We start from the raw sequence: 25,416 nt of genomic DNA, 5'->3' as shown, positions 1-25,416 counted from the left end.
CACATGCAGAAGAGGAGTGAATAAAAATCACAGCGCGACCGGCGACTGACTGCATGAGTCAAAACCAGTTTTCATAAACTGCAACTGTGGCGGTCATTCATAAATAAAAGGAGAGGAGAAATAAAAAAATAAACATCGTATTCAACCGGGTGAATCATAAGCCCAACGCTCGTTTTACTTTTTTTTTTAATCAACACAACAGACATACTCAGCATGTTGAAAATGTAGCGACTATATTTGCACCTTCTGGTGGCCGTTCATTGATTTCGATGCGAAATTGGTTCGTCTCTCATCCATGCTCAACAAGTTTACTCGTATAGAGAACAAACGAAAATGAACGAACGAACGGACGGACCACATACACTCACCATATGTTCAAATCACGGAAAAATCAAGCGCATCGTAATGACAATCGGTACTAGCCAAAGCCATCATCAAACACAACTGTATTGCTGACTGCTTGCATTTATTTGCAGAATCTTCTCTTCTTTTTTTATGGATGTTTTAAGCCATTTTGCAATGAATTTGCTTTACTTTATTTTGTGAGAGCGAAACGAAAGTCGTTCGGCGAAATGTCTGCGTGGAAATTATAAATGAAAAAGCATTTATTCGGCCACATTAAAAATGTGCATTAAAATGAAATTTGTGGGCATTAAGCTATTACGATCAACAAAAAAGTATATATGTATAAAGAAGGCTTTGCTCCCTTCACTCACTCACACACGCACTCTCTCCCTCTTTCTTGCTGCTTCTTAAGTGAAAAATACGTTTTTATTCTTGGCTAATTGCGCGTAGTTCGCATTTCTATGAAATAATGTAATTAACTTACAGAACGATACGCTGACATCGCACAAACGACGTTTATTGAAGCCATTTAACTTTGCATAAAATCACAAACGCGTTTACGATTCCAGATTCTTCCATTTCTGGGCTGTCTTTTTCCTCTCGCTTACTCTCTGTCTGTCTCTGCGGCACTGGTCCTGTGCAACACTCACTTTTCTGCGGTCAGAATGGTGTATATGAGCTCACGCGCGCTCAAGCCCAATCCTAAAGCCCGATCCTTGAATGAGCGCAATATATTTAGTCGCGCTTACGTAATTCAAAACCCATGAATATGACTACATTGAATAAATCATGATTATTTTTCCATTCTGTGCAAAGAGAAATCCTTTTTTTCTCTCTATTTTTCACTCTCTCTACACTCTCTATTCTTGTTCCAGTATGTATGATGCCGGTCTGATGGAAACATTGATGCCATTGCGACTGCATGATATTAATGCGGAAGCCATTAATTTATAGCAAAGTTTACTTCAGGAATGTCTAATTCTATCAAAATCGATATTGCACCATCTCATGCTCTCGGCTGAGCCATAAATATTATACGAAAATGATTCGAGAGCACAAAAAGGCCATGATGATATTTATACATCGTGATATCAAATTGAAATATATCGCGCGTTGTGATCGAAATAAGCCATTATGTATTTGATACATAATTTTTTCTGTTGGGATTGAAATGCCGGTGTCTGTGTGTGTGTGTATGACTTTCAAAGCAATTATCGCGCGAGCGCGTTGATGTAAAAGCCAAACATATTATATTTCGTTGAATTATCGCTGTTGGCGTTCGTCTAACAATAAACCTATTCGGGTTTTTATTAAGACGAAATTTCCATTCTTCTTTGATTTATTTTCTTCTCTTAATTCAATTCTCGTTCTGTTGTCATCATTTTCTACCGCACTTCGCCCATTGTTCTTTTCAATCCAACGAACGCAATAAGAAACGATCGAAAACAGTTTAATGTTCCGTTGTGGAACGATACTGTCTCGTTGATTTTCTCCTTATTCTTAAGTCCAATGGAGAGAAAGAAAAGGAAGAAAAAAAGAAATATATAAGAACTAATCCGCTTAGTGATATTATTCATAGCAGAAAATGGAAATTTTATATTTAGTACTTAAGATTCAAAAAATTCGATGGCGGTTTTTATTTCTCTCTTCAATTTTTTCTTCTTCTTCTTTAGCTTTCGTTGTTAGGTTTCACATTCAGAAGTCCTGCCCACGCATTATCAAATGCGAACTGGTCACACTTATCTAGTCTCGGCCTATCTCAATTACGTTCGGGATTTAATGTGTTTTGACTGATTCAATGATAAGTGACATCAATGTTTGAGCATTGTTCTTGTGGCCAGAGAGATAAATTTTATCCTATTTGAGTGATTTCTTGGGTTCTTTTTATAGCTTTTCCCTTCGATCCTATAAATATTGAACAATGTTTTAAAATAAAAGCCACAAGCCATAAAGCATCGCATGATTATTATTATTAGGCTGACACAATCCGATCCAAATGCATCTTAATGGTGACACATTTCGGCTCAAGCGAATAACATTGTCTAGCTTTTATTATTATAGTACGCTCAGGTATACGTTCTTTTGTTACAAAAAAAAAATAAACAGAACGAACAAAGTGAGTTGTCACCTCAAGTGCTTCCGACTATTTAAAGAAGAAGAAGAAGAAGTAGAGAGAAAAAAAAACACGAAGAAAACTATGAAGAAGACCAAGGGCAGAACCATTACAAAGCAATAAGAAAAGCCAGTAGTTCATTTTGCACAAAGGCACTTGAACTTGAAACGGGCTTGTGTACAATGTACATATTAGTTTAATCTACATGTCAGTCGAGCCAAGTGCTTGAATAACAGTAACTGTGTTGTAAACGAATCGATGCGCAATGCACATGACAAATACGCACATCGCAGAAATGTGCATGCGACACCAGAATGTGAATGCCGACTGCATTTTCTCTACGCAATGATGCAATTATAAGCGAGAAAACTGATGAGTTGTCACCAGTTCGCCACCAAAGGAGCACACATCCACGCACATATGGACGGCAGACGAAAGCAAAATCTCAACCGAAATAAAAAAAAAAACCAAGAAATCGTGTGAAAATGCTAATTAACATGCTGTCAATTATAATGATTGTACGCTCAGCTCCGGGACATTCTAACATGATTCGCACTGTATAATGTAATAGCGCTTAAATGGCTACTAGTTCTCGAAAAAACACATTGCGTGTAAAAATTTGAAGTGTAAATAACACATTCCCTCAGCATGATTATTATTATTAGTTGGATTACTCATGCATTATTTCGATTGCATGTTTGAAACAAACCAAATCATTTTTTCGTCAGTTTAACATACCAACAGACACATGCTCACACAGCGCACATTTATTCTATTTTAGACTGAACGAAAATAATAGAAATAAGAACGAATTCCCCGGTCAATTAGATCGAAAACACTTAACACAATCTTTAACATGGAAAGATATAGTTATTTCGCGGGCGATACACTTACGATCAAATTTATGTTTTAATTAGTTGAATTTATTATTTTAATACGTTTTGTCAGCACACTTGGAAATGTCTTTACACATTTTCGATTCGTCTTTGGTCAATTCCGAGTGTGCATTAAAACGAAATTCTTTTACTGTAAATCAAATGGATTCGTGGAGTAATTCAACATCATGATTCCATTTATATCGCTGGAATGGCATTTTATGTGCTTACTCCATTGGAATGAAGCACTTGAAGAGAGTCATTGTTATTAGGTGAATTGAGAGAAGAGCGGAAAATAAATAGAATTGAAGCGGCGAAAAGAATTCGTATGGTCGTTGGGTGAATGGTTCGCCATTGTCTGACATGCGAGTGAAAGACATGATATATTGGAGTGTGCAAAGAAAAATGCATTTGAAGGAATGGATGGATTGAGAGAGACTTTCGTATGTTTGAATTTAAAGCATTACATTTTGGCTGCGTCTCCTTCGTCTGAATGATCGTTAGTCTGTCGACAAAATGTGAAATAATGATTTTTGAGCCCGTTATTTTCGGCATCTCGGTTGCCACTTGGAACAAGTGGAACGAATAGCTCACACAGAACAGAACAGCGGCAACACAATAAAATGGCATCGACAAAGTGATTTTCCACTTGAAACTATGTATTGAGCGTGAATGAATTTACGGTGCGTAGCTACAATGAAGAGTGATGGAGTGTGAGATGTGTCACAAGTGCCAGCGATTTAGTTACACACAGAGTTTGGCTGTTTGACAGCAGCTCAGCAGCCAAACAAGTGCAATAGCGCAATTCATGCACACGTTTAAATCATTGTTCTCAATTTGATTTCATGCAACAGTAAAATCACTCCTTGTCTTCATCAACGGTGATGATGGTGATGATGATGACGACGACGATGACGACGACGATAGCAGTGGCAGTCGATCGAAAAATTTCTCTACTCTTTTCCATTATGGAATATCGACACACACAGAGAGAAATTCACTGCTGGTTGCCTGCACTTGTCAAAGTGGGTGATGGCTTCTTTTGCATTCGTCTGGCGAAAAATGTAAACATTTGTTCGATTATTGTGTACATTTTGCGATTGGTCTCTTCACCAACCCAAAACTTTGTGGTGTTGATATGGTCTCACGTTGTCACTTGACTGCACCAAAACAGAGAAAGAGAAAAAATTACAACCAGCCACCACTTTTCATCATGAACCACATATAAACTCACACACACAAACATAAAATCGAAACGAAATACCCTAAAGTAATTGTTTACCATCCAAGCCAACCAACGAAAGAGTATTAAAACGTAAATATGTACTCTATAAACGAAACTCCGAGCGTTGCTTTGGTTTTCTTCTTTTTTCTTCGCAGAAAATTACTCTGGAAATTGTTTGCACCAAGTGTTTAAAGTCAATAAGGCGAGTGTGCAGTAGGGTGTTTTTGGTATTAAATAAACAGAAAATGGTAGTTTTAGTTTGATAGAGCAGAGAATTTAGAATCGATTTCATATATTTTTGTTCGGAATCAGTCCAAGATGCCACTACCCACAAGCAAAACAAATGTTCGTCGAATTTTGAGGTTATATCACTATTGGCTAAAACTAATGTGATATTTTCCACTTTTTTCGATTCAATCTCACTGCCAGAGATGAATTCTCAATGCAAACATTTATTTTGACGTAATTTTCATTGGAATAAGTGGCCAAATAGTCGAAAATTCACACAAATTGTATTGCCTCTTTGACCGGTTCTTCAATCATAGAAAAAACACCGACAAACTCATTTTTTCACAGAAATTCATTCAATGGATTTGAACTAGACGATGAATTATCTAAATCCACTAAAATATCCATTCGAAAAAAAAAAACAGGAAGGCCAAATTGCAGCAAAACCAAAACGTAAACAAAAACGAGCTGTCATTATGAAATTCGGGCTTAGTTTGATGTTTGACAAGACCAAAATACATCTGCGCGAATCACTGTGTGCGAATTGACTGTGATCCATTCGCACAAGTGCATTGGTAGCCCTTTAAAATTTCAAAGAAGCCCAGATTTCATGATGACAGCTCGTTTTTGTTTACGTTTTGGTTTTGCTGCAATTTGGCCTTCCTGGTTTTTTTTCGAATGGATATTTTAGTGGATTTAGATAATTTATCGTCTAGTTCAAATCCATTGAATGAATTTCTGTGAAAAAATGAGTTTGTCGGTGTTTTTTCTATGATTGAAGAACCGGTCAAAGAGGCAATACAATTTGTGTGAATTTTCGACTATTTGGCCACTTATTCCAATGAAAATTACGTCAAAATAAATGTTTGCATTGAGAATTCATCTCTGGCAGTGAGATTGAATCGAAAAAAGTGGAAAATATCACATTAGTTTTAGCCAATAGTGATATAACCTCAAAATTCGACGAACATTTGTTTTGCTTGTGGGTAGTGGCATCTTGGACTGATTCCGAACAAAAATATATGAAATCGATTCTAAATTCTCTGCTCTATCAAACTAAAACTACCATTTTCTGTTTATTTAATACCAAAAACACCCTAGTGTGCAGAGAAAGAGTACAGTGAATGAGAAGTGGAATGCGTCACATGTTTGCATACACACAATCCAATATGTACAGAGAGAGAGGGGGGGGGGAGAGAGGGAGAGGGAGAGGGAGAGAAAGAAGTGATTCAGATAGCAAGAGAAAATGATGGCAACATGCATTGCGCCTTATGCGTGTCAAAGTCAAATGCACATAAATACCTCATTCTGTCTCTGGCTTGTCGTCTTGATAATTTACACAAAAAGGCGCATAGTTCGAAAATTGTGCGCTTTGCTTTTGTTTATTCTTGTTGTTTTCAGTCATCACAAGCGCGCACGAAAGAGAGAGAGAGCGTGGCCTGCACTCACTGGGTGAGCCACGCACGACAGCGGTGGCGACGAGAACGACTGTGGCGGCAGTGCAGAGCACGGCAACACACAAACTATGTATCGCTACAATAAAATTGCAATATTTTTGCCGTTGACAAAAGCCATTTAAAGAAAATTAATAAATTCATGCACAGCGTAAAAAAATCGACCCAAAGTGCGCTTAAGCAAACAAAAGCAACGCACCGACTCACTGATGAAGAGCACTTTTTTTCTTCTGTTCGTTTCTCTCTCTCTCCCTCTCTCTCTCTCTCTCTCTCTCTCTCTCTCTCTCTCTTCTTTGTTGCGGCAGAATAAAAATATGAGCGGCATAAAAAAAGTTTTGCATATTCAGAGAAAATAAACAACTATTCTGTTGGTGCTTGCATATCGATTAGCGGGCGATGCATCGCAAAATGTGCCGACAACAGCCAGAACCGAAAACTCAAAGAAAAATGAAAGCAATGAAGGAACAACAATAAAAAAAGGCGCTCTTACACACACACACACACACACACATGCAAATCATTCCAGCAATAACTCATTTTGTGCAAATAAACAATTTGCCGGTTTTTTTTCTTATTCTTTTGTTGCCTACGTACGCAATTGAATTCCATGCGCTGTTTGTTTCATGTCATTCTGGATGGCTTAATCAAAGAACGCAAAAAACTTACAAGAGAGAGAGTGAGAGAGTGAGAGAGAGAGAGAAAGGGAGAAAAAATCACCAACCAATAATATTTAAGCCATTGGGTGCAACGACAAAAAGCAATGTCATCAGCACCAACGATAATTCATTTGATTGTGATTAGTTTTGGCGAAAGAGAAATGCAAACAAGACACACAAAGCAAAAATGCTTTGATGTCATTGAATTATTCATATGAAGGGAAAAGCAGCCATTGTTCCTGAAATTATTATAATGCGATGAAATTGCCGCAGTTTATTTGCCCCATAAGAATATGGAATATGAGTGAATTTAATGATTTCACTTTTTTTTCTCTTTCTCTTCCTTTGTTTAGATTCCACCAATTTCAATTGATGACACGTGATTCAGACGAATACCAATTTTGTGAGTAATGCTTGCATTTTGTTTTATGCTTTCCATTGTGCGTTATATTCGATCTTTTATGTTTTATTTTGGGTGAAAGTGAAAAATTGTACGTTTCGATTTGTCTATCATCGGCTGTGGCGTTTCGAGGTGACGAAATTTTAATGGTTTTCGATTGATTGATAAGTGCGGCAAGCCACAAATTTTCAAAGCATCCTTAAACCACAGATATGAACAGATCAAACAAGTTTTAAAAATGCGCGCACGGCAAACCAATTTCCAAGGCAATTCTGCAGATCACATATTTGTTTTCCATTAACAAACTGTTCCAAAACATTCTTAGCTGCATTCTAGCGATCGTGTTGAACCATTTCTTTTTCTCTCTATTCGATACATGTTGAATTCCAGCCAATGTCGACGACGTTGTTGTCAAACCACGAGTCAGCCGCGTTTCGTTCACGCATCGCCGTTAAAACTTATTTAAAGCGATCATTTGTTAGAGAGATGTGCCACGCTAAAATGACAGAAATTAAAATCGTTAAAGCAATTTGTCACATCAGCCATTTGGTTTGCCATTGTCGTCGTTAAATGTGAACAGAAGTTCAAAAGGAAATTAACTTCACGACATTGAAATTAGTCGGTATTTTTTCCGTTCGCTCGTTGTGGTTGCCACTTGCGGAGATAGAAAAAAGAAGAGAAAAAAAACAACAAAACAGCCGTTCATTTCTCCAAGGAATTCAAAGATGAATGAATGCATCAATCGCAATTCAGTGGACATGGACACATATCAGTTAGAGTCGGTTGTTTTGCGTTCATTTGGAATGTCGATTAAAGTCCACATTCTGGTTTTATGTATATTCAACATTCATTCGAATTGGTTAAACAAACTGCATCGCTGCAGCTCCCCCGTTATCGATTTTAATTAGTTTCCCACTTGAATTCGATACGGTTTCTCTCAATTGATTCATTTCATCCGATATGAGAATTGCTAATAACGATTAAATAAACAAAAAAGTCATTTGAAATATTTGCCCAATCGAAGTGAGCACACGAAGCTGTGGCACGCTGCACACGCACAAACACACAAACTCATCGTGTTATCTCGAAATGAGCGCGAGTGGATGGATGAGTAGAAATGGAAAAAAAAGGTCTTTACACCGAAATCAAAAGAAAAGAAAAGAAAAGAAGCATATACATGAAAGAATGATCGTTTGCCTTAAGAACACATATTTTCTTCATCAAAAGCATTTATATTTCACTGCAGTCTTCATTACACAAACAAATGGTTTTATCACATACTCCGAAAAAGAAGAAGAAAACGAACAAGAAATAACACACGAAAAGAAACAAAAACTGAAATCTGTATTGCAGCAGCACATTTGAAGCGCATCTTGGCCACATTTCATTTGGCTTTGGGAGTATAAATAGTTTGATATGGTATTTTATGTGTTTTTTGTTTTGTTTTGGGGCATACGGAGCACAGTGTGCGCTGTGTATTTCTGTATTGTTTGTTGTTGTCAGTTTGCTTACTGACTGCTTGACTTGCTCACTCTCGATTTGGAATGGTTTTTAACGCAGATTTTTTTTTATGACTCATTCAATGTCTATGTCGATATTGTTCCGCTTGCGGCGGCGAGAGATGAACTCTCATGCTCGTCTTGGCTCACAGTCAAAGATCAGCTAATAATAAAATGTGAAATAAAACGGATCGCCTAGCATTACGAATGCCGAATCAAAAAAAAAAGATCATGTATTTGAACATACACACATACGAACGTTTGGGCGAACGAACAGCGTATATGAGTCGTGCCATGCCCTGCGAACATTCAAATGCCAATAGAAATAATTATGGTGAGAATGAAGAAGAAACTATAAAAATAATTAACAATATTTCACCAGAGTGCGAGCGCGTACTACAGTTTTTTTTCTCTTGCTCATTCCTTGCTGGTGATGCTGTGTGAAGGCGAATGTGCGTGTGGTTTGTTGGTTTTATTTTATAGTCTGCATTACGTTGTTGCCTCATTGCAAACAGTTGTACGATTGTAAATTCTCATTTTCTAAAATGAGTGAAAACAAGAATCGCTTCGATCAGTTGAGAGTCGACTGGCTTCAAATGTGTGTTTGCTGTTTGCTTTTTGCTGTTTTCTTCTTTCCTTTTGGCTCCTTTGTTGGTTTGGCCGGTGCATTTTGGGGCCTTTCGACTGGTTTGCCAGCCAGTTTATTGTCTCGCGTAACATATGCATACTAATCTCATTTCAGCTCAAACGTTTCAATCAATTAATTTCGTTTGCATTGCATATCTCTTGTGAACACTCGCTTTCGCTCCTCATGGACTGTACCTAAACGATGATGACGACGACGACGACTGCACTGGCAAACTTTGAGAACGCTACTGTCGATACTCATAACAATAACATTTATTTGCCGTTCTGTGTCCGTTATGACTGTGAGGTGCAAAGGAAGAGGGAGAGGGAGAGGGAGAGGAACACACAGACAATCTCACATGAAAAAAAAGAACTTTGTTTATCTTCGTCAATTATTTATAATTAGTTGAATTGATAAGAATCAAAAAATGAGAACAATTAATGTGCAATATCGGCACACAATGGAAAACGAGAACTGTACATGATCCATCCATCACTTTCGTTAGCATTCGCTCTCTCTCTCTCGTCTCAAATTCATCCATTTGGAACACACAATCCATAGAGGCAACCAAATCAAACAGAATATCAATACAAAGCACACAGACACATACACACACAGAATGGGGATTAATAAAATCAAACGAGATCCATAAATTTCTTAAACAATAGATTAAGATGGGAAAAAAAACTAGTCATATTTGATTATTGATAGCTAGATAATGCTATTGCTCGCATTATATTATGCTTGGTTTGGATTTTCATTCGGGTTCGGTTGAAGCAATCAAACCGCACCGCAGCGCACACTGTTCGACAATCCATTTGATGCGATTGATTGATTGTTTTGCCAGCAGCGAACAACATCTATCTGCATTAAATTGCTCCAGACCGCCCGATCCAAATTAGTCAGCGATCGCATACACAAACACAGACACAGACGCAGATACACAAACAAATTCGACATATAGTGCATATAATCAAGATATCAATTTATCAAACATTTCATTCCATCGCTTTAACTATCGCATCGAAAATCTCCGAGAGCGATGCGAACAATAAATATAGACAACACACACACACACAGTGACTTGCTTCGTATTGAATAATCAAGTTAACGCTAATTTTGGGCTCAATTCGGAATATCATCAAATCATATATTGAATTTAGATTTCTCTGTTGTGAATGTTTCTACTTTTGGCTTTTCCCTTTTCGAAAAGGGTCTCGTTTGATATTGATTTTCGATGCTCTGGCCCATTGCACTATGAATACCATATCGCGAAAGAGGAATTGCTGTTTTCGCACGGTTTCATGTGGCAAAAGGAAATAGAGACGAAAAAAAAAACAAAACCAACCAAACGATACACAATTAAGTACAATGGACCGGATACACGAACAATGACATAGAACTGTTATGTGTGGCGCGTCTCAGTGCGAAAATGTCGTTTGTTTGCAATCGTGTGTGTAAACGGCATAAAAGAGATGAGTTGAATTTTAAAATAGACGCGCGTACATCTTTGTAATCAACACCGAAAAAAAAACACAGCGGCAGCATCAGTAACGATTTGAACGCGACACAGCCAAGGCGTAAAAAGAATCAAAACGGTTTGTTCCATCTGTTCGATGTGATTCAACTGCTTCGTTGCTGCTGCTGCTGCTGCTGCTGCTGCTGCTGCTGTTTTTTTTTCAAGATGTCATCTAACTTTTTCCATTCATAAAGCATCATGCACACATAAGTTGAACATGGGATCGTCAGATTCGCCATTATAACACTCCGCATAACATGCCGTTTGTTTTTTGTCAGTTTCAGCTCCATGCCGAAAAAAAGACAAACACACATACTGGGCGAGACAACACGAAAAAAATGTATTTATAAGAAAAAAATGAACAAGAATGTTGCGCGCTAAAGAATCGCGTCGAATGATGTGCATGGGATTTCACACAGCGCTTATGAATGCTTAAATATGAATACAGTCTGAACTTGCTTTGCAAATCCACTAAAAAAAGTTCTGTTTTCTTCTCGAGTTGGTTATGGGCGAGAGATGAAACAACAACAACAACAACAACAACAACAACAACAAAGTGACTAAGTCGCAAGAGCATGCATCGACAGACACGTATCCGTAGAGACCGAGACGACAGTGTACGGATTTGGTTGTGATCTCAACAACAATGTACAAAAGCAGCGATATTGCGAAACAATCATAATTTTTCATGGTTTCCATTTTTGTGCTGTTGTTGTTTCCTATATTTTTTAACGCTTGCTCGCTCTGACTGAACGAGTCTTATTTAAAATTTGACGCTAGCTCGGGCATTAGCACAACAACAACGGCGACGAGCCAAGAGAAAATCCTTTTGTGTAACACTTACCTTTTGGTTTAAGGTTCTATTCTTTGCGTGCAACTGATTTTTCTACTCTCCTCCCCCCCCCCCCCCTCCAACTAACTGTCTATCTCAACTATCTGTCTGTCTATTGCCCTGGCATAAAAATGTGAAAACAACGGCATACTGAATGCATCTATTGATGCGACGGCACTGGATGAACCATGATGCCATAATCATATTTTATCCAGAAATCTAATTCCTAATTTTACTATTAACGGTTACTCGAGCAACAATATCTGTTGCGGCTGCTGCTGCTGCCGCTGTCGCTATTTTTCAAGTACAATGACGACGTGGATGGAAGTGCAGAAACTAAAATTGTAGTTTGAAAGAGTATTAAGTAAAAAAGACGACGAGCAAAAGAGCATGCCGCCCGAGAGACTCAAAACGTTGGTTCGGTCGGGTTTTGTTTACCCAGAGCGATGCTTATTATCACTTCAATTGCTTTTGGCGAGTGTTCGTGATTCCATTTGTGCGCGCTTTCTTTTCATAAGCATAATTGAATCTGGCAAACGAATGAAAGAGCGAGTGAGATGGGGCACCGATGATTTCTTATGATTTAACAATCAACTTCGCGCAGATTCACTTGAAATGGATCCCTCAGTAATTTCGTTAAATAGCTCCCGATTGAATCGTAGAAGGAAAAAACTCTCTCTCTCTCTCTTTCTTCAGCACCTTTGTGCTCGCCTCTCGCAATTGCATAATTTGCATGCAATTATTGCGTGGTTTCTTAATAATAACAATTTGGCATCAACAATGAAATGGTTTATTGATTAAATATGAATGCTAACTACGTGTATTTCACACGATTTTTGTCAGCCATTATATGATGATGAACTGTTCGACGGGCAGTCAATCAAATGAGATTAACTGGAAAGGTGCTAATTTAATGGTCGACGATGTATAATAATTTTTGCATGATTCAATCATCACACTTGTGATCGGCCATCGATACAAATTCATTCATTATCATCAATGCACCAACAACAACAACAACAACATATTTTGTGTAAAAATTCATTTATTGCTGCCAAAAACGTGAAGATTGTTCTTAATTCCGTTAACAAATGAGAATCAATTAACATTATCCCATTGAAAAGAACGGAGGAAAAGAGCAGTGGAAGCAGAAGAAGACGTATCATTTCAACTTATCGAACCGAATCGTATCGTGAGACGCGTGTGACTAATCGGCACGCGCTAGAATGCCAATATAGACATTGATGGGATAAAGTTTTCCACGAGATCAGAGGTTTTTATGAGCTTTGTTGAGCGAATGAGAAAATGTTCTGAATAGATCTGTGACGAACGATATTGATTAAATTCATCGAAATGGAGAAAGTTTTTTTTTTTGCCCGACTAAATTTCACTAGTAGTTATTTTGCTGAAATGAGTACGAAAATGAGAACAAGAAGGAGAAGAAGCGAAGAAAGAGAGAAAAAATTGATGGCCAAACAAATTCGCTAGATGTGTGCTAGACTCTCTGAAAATGGTGTGGCTTGAACTGGTTTTGTTAAAATAATTTTTTTTTAAACATATATAATGGAGCAATGAAAACTTGACTCGAACTCGCTTTCGGTTTTTCCTTCTCTCATTTTCCATTTGCCAATCTGTTCGTTCCACCATTGATATGGATGAACGTGGTGCACATCGTATCGAGTAAATTTCGTCTGAAATCGGTTTCGTTATCGAGCACGTTGAAGTTAATTGGCGTTTCTTCTTAAACTAATTGCTTATTTCATACGGTGTGTGTGTGTGTGTTTGTGTTTCATGCTATTTATTTTGTCGTTGTATATTTTACTGCTCCATTCAACTTGACTCTCCAGCCAAAGAGAAAAGAATTCGAATCGAAATGCTCTTGCATTTGAGTACGCGCTTAATTATAGAACACTGAAACTTTTCTGAAAATAGTTTGTGGAAGGAAAGCCGAATAGAGATAGAGAGTTCAGAAAAAAAAGAGAGACAGAGAACGCACCAAATCCAAGAGAATAAGGTTTAAGTGAAAAAACAAACGATTTGGTTGTTCCGAATTATTTTGTTCGATTGTTTGTGTTTGTGTTTATGTTTGGTGAGTTTACTGACTATAAAATTTTTGCTTCAATAAAAAGTTGCTTCTTTTTTCTCTCTCTATCTCTATCTATCTCGGTTCAAATGAACGGAATATCCGTTTTTCGGTGGTCTTGACTGCGAACGAATAACATTTTCGCACGCAAAGTGACAGTGGAATTAAACGGACGCCCAGAAAAACCATTGGAATCCGGTGATTGGGCGCGCGAGCGCACATACGTGCAAAAAGACAAATACAAAACGGAATTGAATGCCATGAGTTGGTTCCACAAATGTTGAAGATAACGATAAATATTGCATAAACGATTCTGGCAAATGGGTTCATTGTCGAGAGATTACAATGAAAATGAAACCAGTAAACAGATGATAGAGACAGAAAGACTGAAAAAATGACTCTCTCTCTCTCTCTCTCTTTCTCACACACACATATATATAGTAAACGCACACCGGAAGGCATACGGAAATTAAGGGTAAATGTGTGCGGTATTTGTATGCACTTTACTTATAGCCCGATTCGCACAATGTGCAATTGCGAACGCGCGCAGCAAACCGAATGCTCCTCATGAATCCTTCGAGAAAGGCAGGGAGATGAGGCCGCGATCCGTAATCTTGATTGTTTTTCCGTCGTAAGGGCAACATACACACAATGTCTGCTCATGCATATATACATAATATTCAAATTGCAATGGCACAAAGTGTGCATGAAACAAAAACGAAACGAAACGAATCGAGAACCAACTTTTGTGCATCCATTGTTGTCCAGCTCTCAATTGAGATGGCAGCATGCGCACGAGCTCATCTCGCAAACTATTTCAATTGAGGCAATTAGATGGCACCGAACTATATCCACACATTGGTTGTCGTTGTTTTTTTTTAACGTCGTTTTCGTTCACAATTCGCTTCTGTTCATTCTTCTTCCCATGCTCTCCTCTAGCATCACGTCGGCGGCGGCTCCATCATTTGGCTTCCACAATAAATTTTAGAAACTAATTGAATCGAAATGAATGGCATAAAAATGAAGAGATACAGAGAGGAAAAAAGCGCTTGCATTTTATTCTGTGATTGGAACGCGCGCGTAAAAACGATGAGAAATAACGCAATGAAAAAAAGAAAGAAAAAAACACGGTGACGGCAGCGGCAGCGGCAGTGGTAAATTCATATAAGCATCGTTCGAAGCGACACATCATAAATTTGGTCGCACTCAATTCGCAGATAAAAAGAGATGTTGAGATAAAAGCAATCCATTTCAAATAAAAATTATTTATGCTCTACGGTTGAGAGATACGAAACCAATGACAGAGAGCAAGAGCGAGAGCGAGTCCGGCGTCCATCGAATGTGGTCGTCGTTTCCACATGATCGGTTTGGCCAATTGCAGTCACACTGCACTGTATCCATGTCCACTCTCTCGTTCGATGCCATGAGAGTCCATTGTTCAGTTTTACATTCGTGATGCTGTCGCAATTGGATTTATTTAGTGCATACTTTTTTTTACGAATGGTAAAAATGAACGGAGAAATAATGAAAATGTAAACTTTTACTGTTCATTTTATTTTCGGTCCTGAACTTAGACATCGTGTAATGTACATAGCAAAAAAAATATCGAAGAAGAAGGAGAACAGCCAGTCTAGCGACACTATTTGTCCACAATTCTCTCTATCTCTAGCGCGCACACACACACACACACCCATAGACTGTATGCAGTCTTTGGACGCATTCGAGTGAGTGTGATCATAATTTAAATTTTTTTCCAGATTATGCAGTCGGGAGTGCGTCGTTGTTATTAGTAAATTGAGAATTTCACAGCGCTGAATTCTGATGTACTTGCTGCCACATTCTCATTTGCTTTTTCTTCTTTTTCTTCTTCTTCTTCTTTCCTCGTTGTTGGGTCTCATTCTCACTCTCTCTTTGTTCCCGTTGCTCTCGTGGTATTTCTCATTTCAATTTTCTCGTGTAATTTATTCTGTTTACTTTGACACAATGCATTTTACTTGACTACTCCACCAAAACACCCGGCCAACAGCAACAACAAACACAATCACGAACTACAATAGACTTCGTTTATTTTATTATTATTTTTTTCTTACTTCTTCTTTTTGCTTGAATAATAATAATAAATTAAAGAAATATTTTCGTCGTCTGTAAGAACTACACGAATGGCATACGAGCTACAAATTTTAAGCGTTCGTTAAAGAAAAAAAAGTGTGCTTTTTAACTGTAGCAGAGTGAGAAAAAAGTGCATGTATATTCTTGTGTGTTAATGAAAACAAAGAAAAGTCGTTCGGTCGGTGTTAACATAATACCAGCCAATGAAATTGATTTGTTGCAACCGAAACGTTCAATAGACACAACGGATTCATTTCGTAGTAGTGTCTTCTCTGGTTTCTCTCTGCCGTCAAGTGTAGTGTTTTTCGTCATCTATTTAAAAAAAAGAAAGAAACTTGAAACGAAATAATAGCAATCGAGATTGATGTTTGGGCATTTGTGTGTATATTGAGATCACCGAAACCGTGTTTTTCTTTCTTAAAATTATTGTTTTTCTCTTTAACAAGTTCAATGTTTACGTAAATCACGTTAGAATTTCCGTGCATGATGCTGACATTTGGACTAATGCTTGTTTACACTCGTCCGTTCATTTGTTGCTTATTCTTCGTCTTCTTTTTCATCATCATCGAGTGTCAATTATTCAGTGCGAGAGCCACTGACCATTCATCACTTACAATGAATGTAATGGCTCATCTCTGCAACGGAAATCTCTATGCGTAAAGCGTAATTATTGACTGTTGTTGTTAGTGAAAATAGAGTTGCGATCGAAGTGAAAACGATTTGGGTTCGCCTATTTTGAGATTGTGAAAATATTTATTCAACTACTGGTTGGCTGCTGTTTCTCAAGCATCTGGGTCATATGCGAACGATCATTCGATTCGATTCAATTCAATTGATCGATCGAATTAGACACCAGTGCAAATACGATGAGGCAAAACGTAGATGCAACAAAACCAGCATCAGCATGAACTGTAGCTGAATGATTGAAAAAAAGAGAGAGAGATTGAAAAAAATAACGATGCTGGTTAGCAGATACACACATAAACATGTACACACAAATGATACCGCACGCACATTTATGCGTCGAATGTCTAGACTCTCACCAGTACAATATATCTATACTAAATTGAATTGCAGACAGAAAGAAATATTCTACCGTATTTTTGCTTTAAAAATGGGTTATATTCGTTGATTCGCTGCCTTTTATTCTTCAGCTTCACGCTATTCTTGTTCGATTTGTATATGAAGTTAAGACAACATGTTTACAGGTTTATTCTTCTTGGTGTTGTTATTTTTTTTCCCCCGTCTTCTCTGGATTTTCGATGTTGTGCCATAATCCGTAAATATTTCGTATTTGCGTAGGCAGACAGAGGTTATAACAAATATTATAGTCGTTACGGGTTTGCTCTTCCCTTGAAGCCAAACACACACACACACACACACACACACACACACATACGACGAATGCATCACGCGGTAAAAAACATGGTACTCGGTAAACATTCGCAGCTACACACAATGCACAAACAGCAATACACATGAAAGAAAACACCAAAACCGCTTTGAATACAAATCCAAGACTTGCATTACAATTGCAGACGGTACAATATTATGTGTTGAAAGAAATAAAAAAGATGGAAAAAGCCAAACCAGCTTGTGATCGCACTGAAGAACGAACGAACGAGCAAGCAAGCAAGCAGGCAGAAAAAAATAAAAGCAATAAAGTGACAAAGGCGACAATTGCAATCAAATCGAAACGTTTAATGGTAGTCAATACAAACACCGATTCGTTTCATAATCATAATAATGGCACAATCGCGCGCAACAGACACATTAAATGCCATTTTATATTGGCTCTTTTTACCTGGCAAATCATCGTATCAAATGTATATCATTATTTCAGATTGAGCGGCTGGAATTTAATCGAACGTTAATGAGGTAAAATGCAATAAATATACTCTCGACTCTGGCTCTAGCTTATTATCGATCGAGTTCACCAAACACATACCTACATACGCCATGTGTCGAACGAAAAGGTTTTCCGCGCTTCGAAAATAAACCAAAGATAATTTTCACAATAAAATAAAATAAAATAAAATATTTTATCGAGCAAAATGACGAAGCGGCATGTGAACACATGCATATACATGAAAATAAAGAGAGGAAAAAAGAGGGAGATGATTTACAGAAATGAGAGTTTGCGATCAATTCTCGACCATTTTAAATTGAACATTGAATGGCGAACAAAACATAGTGGATGCAATGTCACAAGCATGGAAAACTGTAAATTAATATGACACTCATTTGAATTTATTTTGTGCACTGAAATGATGTCCGCGCCGTTTTTATTCATGTGTCTCGCTTACCCAATTTTATTATATTAAGGACAAACGGTTCACATTGGTCGAGCAAAATAAAAATCTCCTCTTGTGAAATGGGATCGCGCGAGTGCACCTCAAAATCCATTGCATTTCGATACCGAAAATGTGGAGCACAAATGAAAAGCAATAGTTGAACATGCTGGAAATTTAATACCGGAGACAATGAGCCAACCAGCCAGCGAATGAATTTATTTATGAACATTTTCAATGGCCACGTTTAATTGATTGTTTTAAGGCATTTAATTACAGTTCATCGTTTTTATGCGAAAATTCCCATGAATTTCGCAATAAAATTAAATGAACCCAGTTTTTTTTGGATAGCGTTTCACGTTTTATGAATGAAATAGGATCCAAATTGTTGTTCGCGCAAACAAAAATTGAGTCACTCTAGGCAAACAACGCTGACAAACGGTCGTACACGTTTTCAATGCGTTTGCATATTTTGATGTGTGCTCGGCTCGTCGACCGCCTCCCTTCCCCATAAATGTCTTTTTTTCAAAACGTATAATTTCGTTGTTCATCGAATCTGATTTACGATTTTTGCACGGTGCCGATGATGATGAAGAAGACGACAACAACAACAAAGACGAAAAACTGCATGTGTACATTTAATTACAGATGACAAATCAATTAGGTTGCATTTTCATTCAACTATTTGCAATTTTTAGCACTAGGGTGAAAGCAATATCAGCAGTCAATGCGATGGTATCATGTGCCAAATGCTGAGCAAATGGAACGTAAACGGCAATAATTCACTTTCATTTCGAAGTGTGCAATTTGGCCCCGAATGGAATGCACAATCAAATGGCATTGTCCCTCTGAAAACAGAGAGCAGAACAACTGTATTGATGCCATTCAGTTTATGAGCCGAACTTTTCATAGCCATTTCCATTATCGTATTAGGCGATGCATTGGCATTGCAAAGAATGGCGCTAAAGCCATTCGCATTTCATTTTGGCATTTAATTGGACGAATTGCTTACACATTTGGCTACTGCTACTGCTGCTGCTCGACAGTCGACAGTATTCATCGACACACCATGCACACTAATCCCATGCAAACGGCTTTTGGCTGAATATAAATTAATTTCCGGTAGGAATGTCGACGGCCAAACACATTTCTCCACTTTGCATTCGTTCCATTCTCATATCTCTCTCTCTCGCTTTTTTTAATTGCGCTCCATGTTTCTATTGTGTTAACAAGCCGGGTTAAACAAATATGGACAAGTAATTCTCATTTCGAAATTATTGGAAGTCGAACGAAGAAGAAGAAGTAGAAAAAAATAAAATAATAAGAAGAACAAACGACGAGTCCACTGTTGTTGGAAAATGCTAGCGATATATGGAAGAAGACACGAATTGAAAACCAAACAGAAATACAAATTAGTTTTGAGCGCATTCGATGCATAACGAAAATCCCCAACTAACGTGACAATTTATTGTACAAACTTTCTTGTGTTTACATTGGACTTTTTTTCTCTCTCCGCTTTGTTTGGTAAAGTGCTTCGAATGTCATTAATTGTCTTGAGTACATTTGGTTTAACTGCTCATGCGGCATTGAACGATTCGATAAAATGGAAAATAATTAAAATTGAACTGGTGAAAAAGTATAGAATGGATTTGTTCGGGAAATTTATCTACGGAACTTATGGTCATATCGAATTTTGCTGTCATATTGCACCATTTGCCTCCTACTCTCATTCTCTATCTCTCTCAAATTTGTTCCATTAGACAAATTTTCCATTGTTCATTTTTGCGCAAACATTGCACACAGTTTATTTTCGATTTTTAAAGTATAAACAAAACAAAATATCGTAAATATTGAGCAACAACGTCGAAAAAAGTAAGTGATTTTCGTTTGTTGCCTCATTTTCGTTTAAATTCCGTTTGGCCATGTAAACGATGCGGAATAATTATAAACAAATCTGGTAGTGTGTAAATAAATATGACTAGAAAAGCGGTTTAGCAGGAAAAAAACGTCCCGTAGACGATACAGCGTCCGAAATGGTTGACAGGGTGACCTAAAATACGTTAGTTACATAGATTAATTGCGAGTGGTGGGCGGTGTTTGTGTGCGCTTTTCTCTCTCTCTCTCTCTCTCTCTTTTGTCGTCACATTTGACTAATTGAATGCGAAATGAAGAAGAACCAGGCATCAGTTGGAAAAACTCTTGATGTAGCACTTCATTTTCGCTGTCAAACGGATATTTCGAGCGAGAGATGCAATTTCGTCGTTGTTTTTGTCGCTTGGATAATACGCAATCGTTATGTTGTTACTTACTTTTAATCTGGTTCATTTTGGCGGAGTGTCTATGCGGTAGGTGTGCATTAATTAGGTAAATTTGGTCAATTGTGCTGTGATAAAGCTTTCGCGTTTTACATTTAACGTGGTCGGAAATTTACCCCTCCCCCCAAAACAACCGACCTAAAATTTATAATCTTGTACATTTATTTTCGTTAAAAGTTCCATCAGAGAAAAAAACAACGCAAGCACATAAACTGAATGTAAGGCAAAATGGTAAGCTGTTTAACTTTTGTTCGTTGGCATATCCAAAGTGTGACTGGGCCGAGAGAATTTGTTGCAAACGCCCGCTGTATCAGGATTTTCCACTCAACACCAACACGAAGTCTCTCTCCATTACCATTCCATGTAACTCATTTACAATACATTTATACAAAGTGCAAAAAATTGCGCAAAGCTTTAAGAGAAAGCGATTGCTCAGCAGTTAAAAAATCAGGCGGAACTGAATGTAAATGTTTAGAATAGAAAAAAAGCCAAAATGATTCATCGGCCAACGGCTTAACGAAGCTTAATTGTGCGAACGGTGCGAAATAATCAAGAAATAGACATAGAGAAAGAGAGAACACTGAATTTATGAGTCAAAGGCAAAACTGGCTATCTTATCGCCAGTGAATAATTAATTTTTGTTCGCATCCAAAGGCGCACCGGAATGATAACAGCATTGTGTCATCGTTCCGAAAATATATTACGTATTTCAGTGGTTTTCGATAGAGTTCTGCTGTTGCTACTGCTGATATTGCTGTGGCTGCGTCGTCGCTGCTTTTTTCGCACAAATAATGAAGTGCATTGTTTGGCCGTGTCGTTCTGTGCGCGCCTTGTATTGGCCGGGCTGATGTTTGTTTCAAACAAAGCACCACACAAAATGTTCAAAAGTGCATTTGAATATGCATAATCGCCCGAATACAGGAAATTAAATCCAGCTGTTCATACATAAATATGAATATGTGCGCGGAACGAAAATCGTTTGTTTTGCTACAACACACAGTTGTTTTTTATACTCTCTCTCTCTCTCTCTCTCTCTCTCTCTCTCTCTCTCGCTCGCTCGCTCGCTCGCTCGTTTTGTATGAAAGAAAGTCAGTCCACTGACATATGTGTCACGTTTTTACGCCAGTTTTTGGTCAGGAGCAATAACAATACCAAACACAGAAAAAAAAGAACACAAAATCAATAAGAACGAACAGAGGATTTTGAGTTCATTGCCATCGAAGCATTGAGCTCGCGCTCAAGAAATACAGAATAATCCGAATTTTCTGTTTTTTTTTACCTGAAACAAAACCAAAATAAAATGAGATGATTCGGCTGCACATTATATTCGGCATGATTCGGCTGTGTTTGACTCTGAAATGGAATTGATTTCAATGGAAATACTCTTTCACCATTTGCAGAGAGGGTTGAAATCTTCTGTCGGAAATGATGCTACTGATTTTTAGTGCACGCTTCTTTTAATTCCATTAAAGTTTTTTTTTTGCTGTTTGTTTGGTACGCTTCACCTTCATTTAGTTCTAAAGTGAATTCTATGGAAATATTGAAAATGCACTTAATTGATATGATTGTTTGAAATGCGACACTGCAGACACTAATAGGATTAAAGACCGAAAGAAATGGTGGAAAATTTTGAAAACGTTTCCCTAAAAAATGGGTAAGGTTCAGAACAAATGTCATCTGAAAACGTTATTGTTCGCAATGGAATACGACGGAAACAAAAAAAAAACAAGAGAGAGAGAAGAGAATGAATGTGTGCGATACTTGTGCCGAATTAGTTCAGCTATTGCGTTCATCATGGCTTAATATGACTTTCGGGTTAAGCACTTGGAAATGTGTAGGGCATCGAATGACACACAGTTAGATCGTTGTCAATTGCAATGTAATTTATTCATTCTTTTGAAGCATTCATCTTAATTGCCTAAGTCTTTTGCTACATGTATGCAATATCGTCATCATCGATATCGCCCATATATACATACGTACGTATATCTGTATGATGCAGCCGGCTGGCTCACCGGCTTCACTCTATATGAAATTCCCTCATTTTTGGTTGAGTTAAATCTTAATTGATTTATTTATACTGATGACTCGGATCATTTATCCTTCGGCGCATTTTCCCAATGTATGTTAATATATGGCTTCAGTAATTGTCCATTATATTATTTGCAAGCAAGAGCTCGAGCCAAGGTTATTTTCGTTTTGTTCGCCGATGTCGCAACGGAGACGGGAATACCGATCGGGTTAGAGTGAGAGATTGAGGTAGCGAGAAAGAGCAAACATCATGACGTTCAATTGCCTAAAAACTTTAGTCATTCATTTGAATTTCGTCTTCCGTTGGAATGCCGAAATGTATGCAAATACGATTAAAACATATTCGCGCATCACACACAAGCAAACAATTGCTCGTCGTCGCTGATCGCTGTTCTTCAAATTAAAATGCTAGACTAAATTGCCCTTTTTTTCGACAACAAAAATGCCAACGAACAATTTTTATTATCAAATGAATATAAGAAAGGAAATAAAACTATTGTAAATATGCACGTACTCGCTTGAGGATTTCAACAGCGACAGCGTCGCTCCAAATCGTAGTTATTTGTTTTAAAATGACGAAGAGCGCAGCTCTTTTTCTTCGCACCAAAGTGAGACAGAGCGACACACAGAGAGAAAAAAGAGTAAAATGGCACACAAACACAGCCAATACGGTCACAGTACATCTTTTATTCATCTTTTAAGAAGGAAAAAAAACAGCAAACAACTTTGTGTTGCTAAAGTGGAAAAATTTATGCATGCGCATTTTTATTTTTATTTAGCATTCCGGCCTCATGCTGTGGAATAGTGGAGAGAGTTTTACACAAATTGAGCTGCCTCATGAAAGAAAATATGTGTGTTTATGCGATTTAAGAATCGGAGCGATCGCTTGTTTCAATTTTCTGTAGTTGAATATTATATTATATGCGAATTTTTTTTTTCGCTCTCGTTTGTTTGTTTGCTCGTTGTGTGTTACTGCCAAATAACACGAACACAACCCAGCTGAATGAAACGTTTTGCACAATAACATAAAAGCGCGTTAGCGTCTAGGGTGTCGCAAAGACGATTTGTGGCAAATTGCTCGTTGATTTAGTTATCTCAACCGGGTAACAATCAAACATACACAGCAAAAAAAAATCAATATTCACTCATTGTCAATGAAGTCCTGTTACAATAAATTATGGATTGGAGTTAGTACTTAGTCACTGCCAGTTTTTGTCGCATTTTTGCCAAAACATCGCAAGTAACATACGATTGACGTATGTACAGAACACACACTAATTCTACTCACAATTAGATGTATAACAACATAGCCGAAAATACCCGGCAAACGTACAACAATAAACGATTGCGCCTTGTATAACTGAATTAAAATAACGCAGACAGAATGGAAAATCATGGACACAATAAAAGTAATAGCAATCGTTTTGTTCGGTATCGTCGCTTTTTTCTCTCTCTCGGCCCGAATTCTTGTGTGCATCTGTGTCTGATGTTTGATTTGCATCCTTTTTTTTGGCTCTCTCTCCCGTTGATTCGCACTTTTTCGGCTCTGTGAACGTGATTTCCATTGCCTCAATATCTTTACAATTTACGATTATTCCGCTGCATGGAATCCCGCACAATCGCGTAGGTCAAATGAATAAACGATCACGATGCTGCTTTTCGAGGCAGCAAAGAGAGAGAGAGAGAGAGAGAGAGAGAGAAAACCGAACAACAAGAGTACACAATCAAAATTATTGTTATAAAAAGATCAACAGATAAAAAAAAATTGCATCCATGATTTGGGCTGCACAGAATATCATGTTTAACCTTTCTTTAAGCACAAAATGGAAATGAAAAAAAAAATATAAACCATCTCGCCGACAGCAAATTTCATTTGAATCCTGCATGAAAAATTGGTGGAAAAATCGGAAATAGAATTTTATGTCGGTCGGATCAATTTTTCTCTTGCCTTTCTCTCCCTTCCCCTCTCTTCGTATTTACGTACGTGGTTTATTTAATTTTATTTTGCGCTTATGCATAAATGTTCAATGGTTTCGACAGCGATATGTTGGTATTAGTATAAAAAAGCCAACGATTTTTTTCCCTTTCTGTATCCATGGAGATGCTTTTTTCCATATCTGTTTGACGCACCACCGTAATTTAATTCACATAAATTCGACATCACTATAAAATACACGTTCAAATAGGACTATTTGAATTAATTTTCTGCAAACTCAAATTAGTTATTTATTGAATATTGTATTAGTCCGGTATGATTTTCGATAAACTAACGATTTGGTTATAGTTATTTACCATCTAATAGGATAGACCGAGCATTTATTTAAATACACTCTCACTCTCGCGGCTACACCGAAATAATTTGGCCGATTTGCTTTGAGCATGAACAAATTGTGGTTCCATTTGTAATGGTCGCGCAGAAAACTATAACTTCACTCATTTGACGGCTTTTTTTTGTATTTGGTTCTACCGAACGGCGATGAATATTTGATTTTAATTAAATTGAAATTTATCAGATCAAACATTGCATTGCATTGATGTACATAAAATGCAGTTTTACTGAAATAAACACATATTCAATTATGGATGCACTCAAAATGTGTGCACAGAAGAAAAAAACATGAATGTCGATTCAGCAGCATTGAAACCTTGTTAAAAGGTTTCCCGATTGTTTCCTCTTGCTTTTTTGTTTTTCGCCGTTTTCAATTTATCCTTTCATTTCACGTTTGGTTCATTTTAATTTTTGTCGCAATTGAATACAGAAAAAAAAACATGAACAAACAAACAAAGTGATTACACTGATTCAATGGGTGGAT

At 37.5% G+C, this 25,416-nt stretch overlaps 3 protein-coding genes across 15 annotated transcripts in view; 1 reads left to right on the top strand and 2 right to left on the bottom strand.

Moving 5' to 3' along the window:
- Nucleotides 1-25,416, bottom strand: part of LOC129578778 (mediator of RNA polymerase II transcription subunit 14) — a 310,854-nt gene that overhangs the window by 39,444 nt on the left and 245,994 nt on the right. The gene's annotated exons all lie outside the window — the stretch shown is intronic.
- Nucleotides 1-25,416, bottom strand: part of LOC129578805 (uncharacterized) — a 298,644-nt gene that overhangs the window by 39,444 nt on the left and 233,784 nt on the right. The gene's annotated exons all lie outside the window — the stretch shown is intronic.
- The window catches only part of LOC129578779 (uncharacterized), a 66,290-nt gene that overhangs the window by 6,981 nt on the left and 33,893 nt on the right, over nt 1-25,416 (top strand). For 7 of the 13 annotated variants that reach the window (XM_055467878.1, XM_055467868.1, XM_055467867.1 and 4 more), the window contains exon 2: nt 7,250-7,299. The exons of the other annotated variants lie outside the window; for them this stretch is intronic. The gene's annotated coding sequence lies outside the window, so the exon portion shown is untranslated. The remainder of the gene's footprint in view (nt 1-7,249; nt 7,300-25,416) is intronic. 13 annotated transcript variants of the gene reach the window in all.

The sequence above is a fragment of the Sitodiplosis mosellana genome, unplaced genomic scaffold (assembly GCF_009176505.1).
Source record: "Sitodiplosis mosellana isolate CC-2019 unplaced genomic scaffold, AAFC_SMos_1.0 Smas_scaffold_6226, whole genome shotgun sequence".
NCBI classification, from domain to species: Eukaryota; Metazoa; Arthropoda; class Insecta; order Diptera; family Cecidomyiidae; genus Sitodiplosis; species Sitodiplosis mosellana.
Note: the sequence above shows the minus strand (reverse complement) of the source record. Positions and strands in the feature narration are given on the sequence as shown.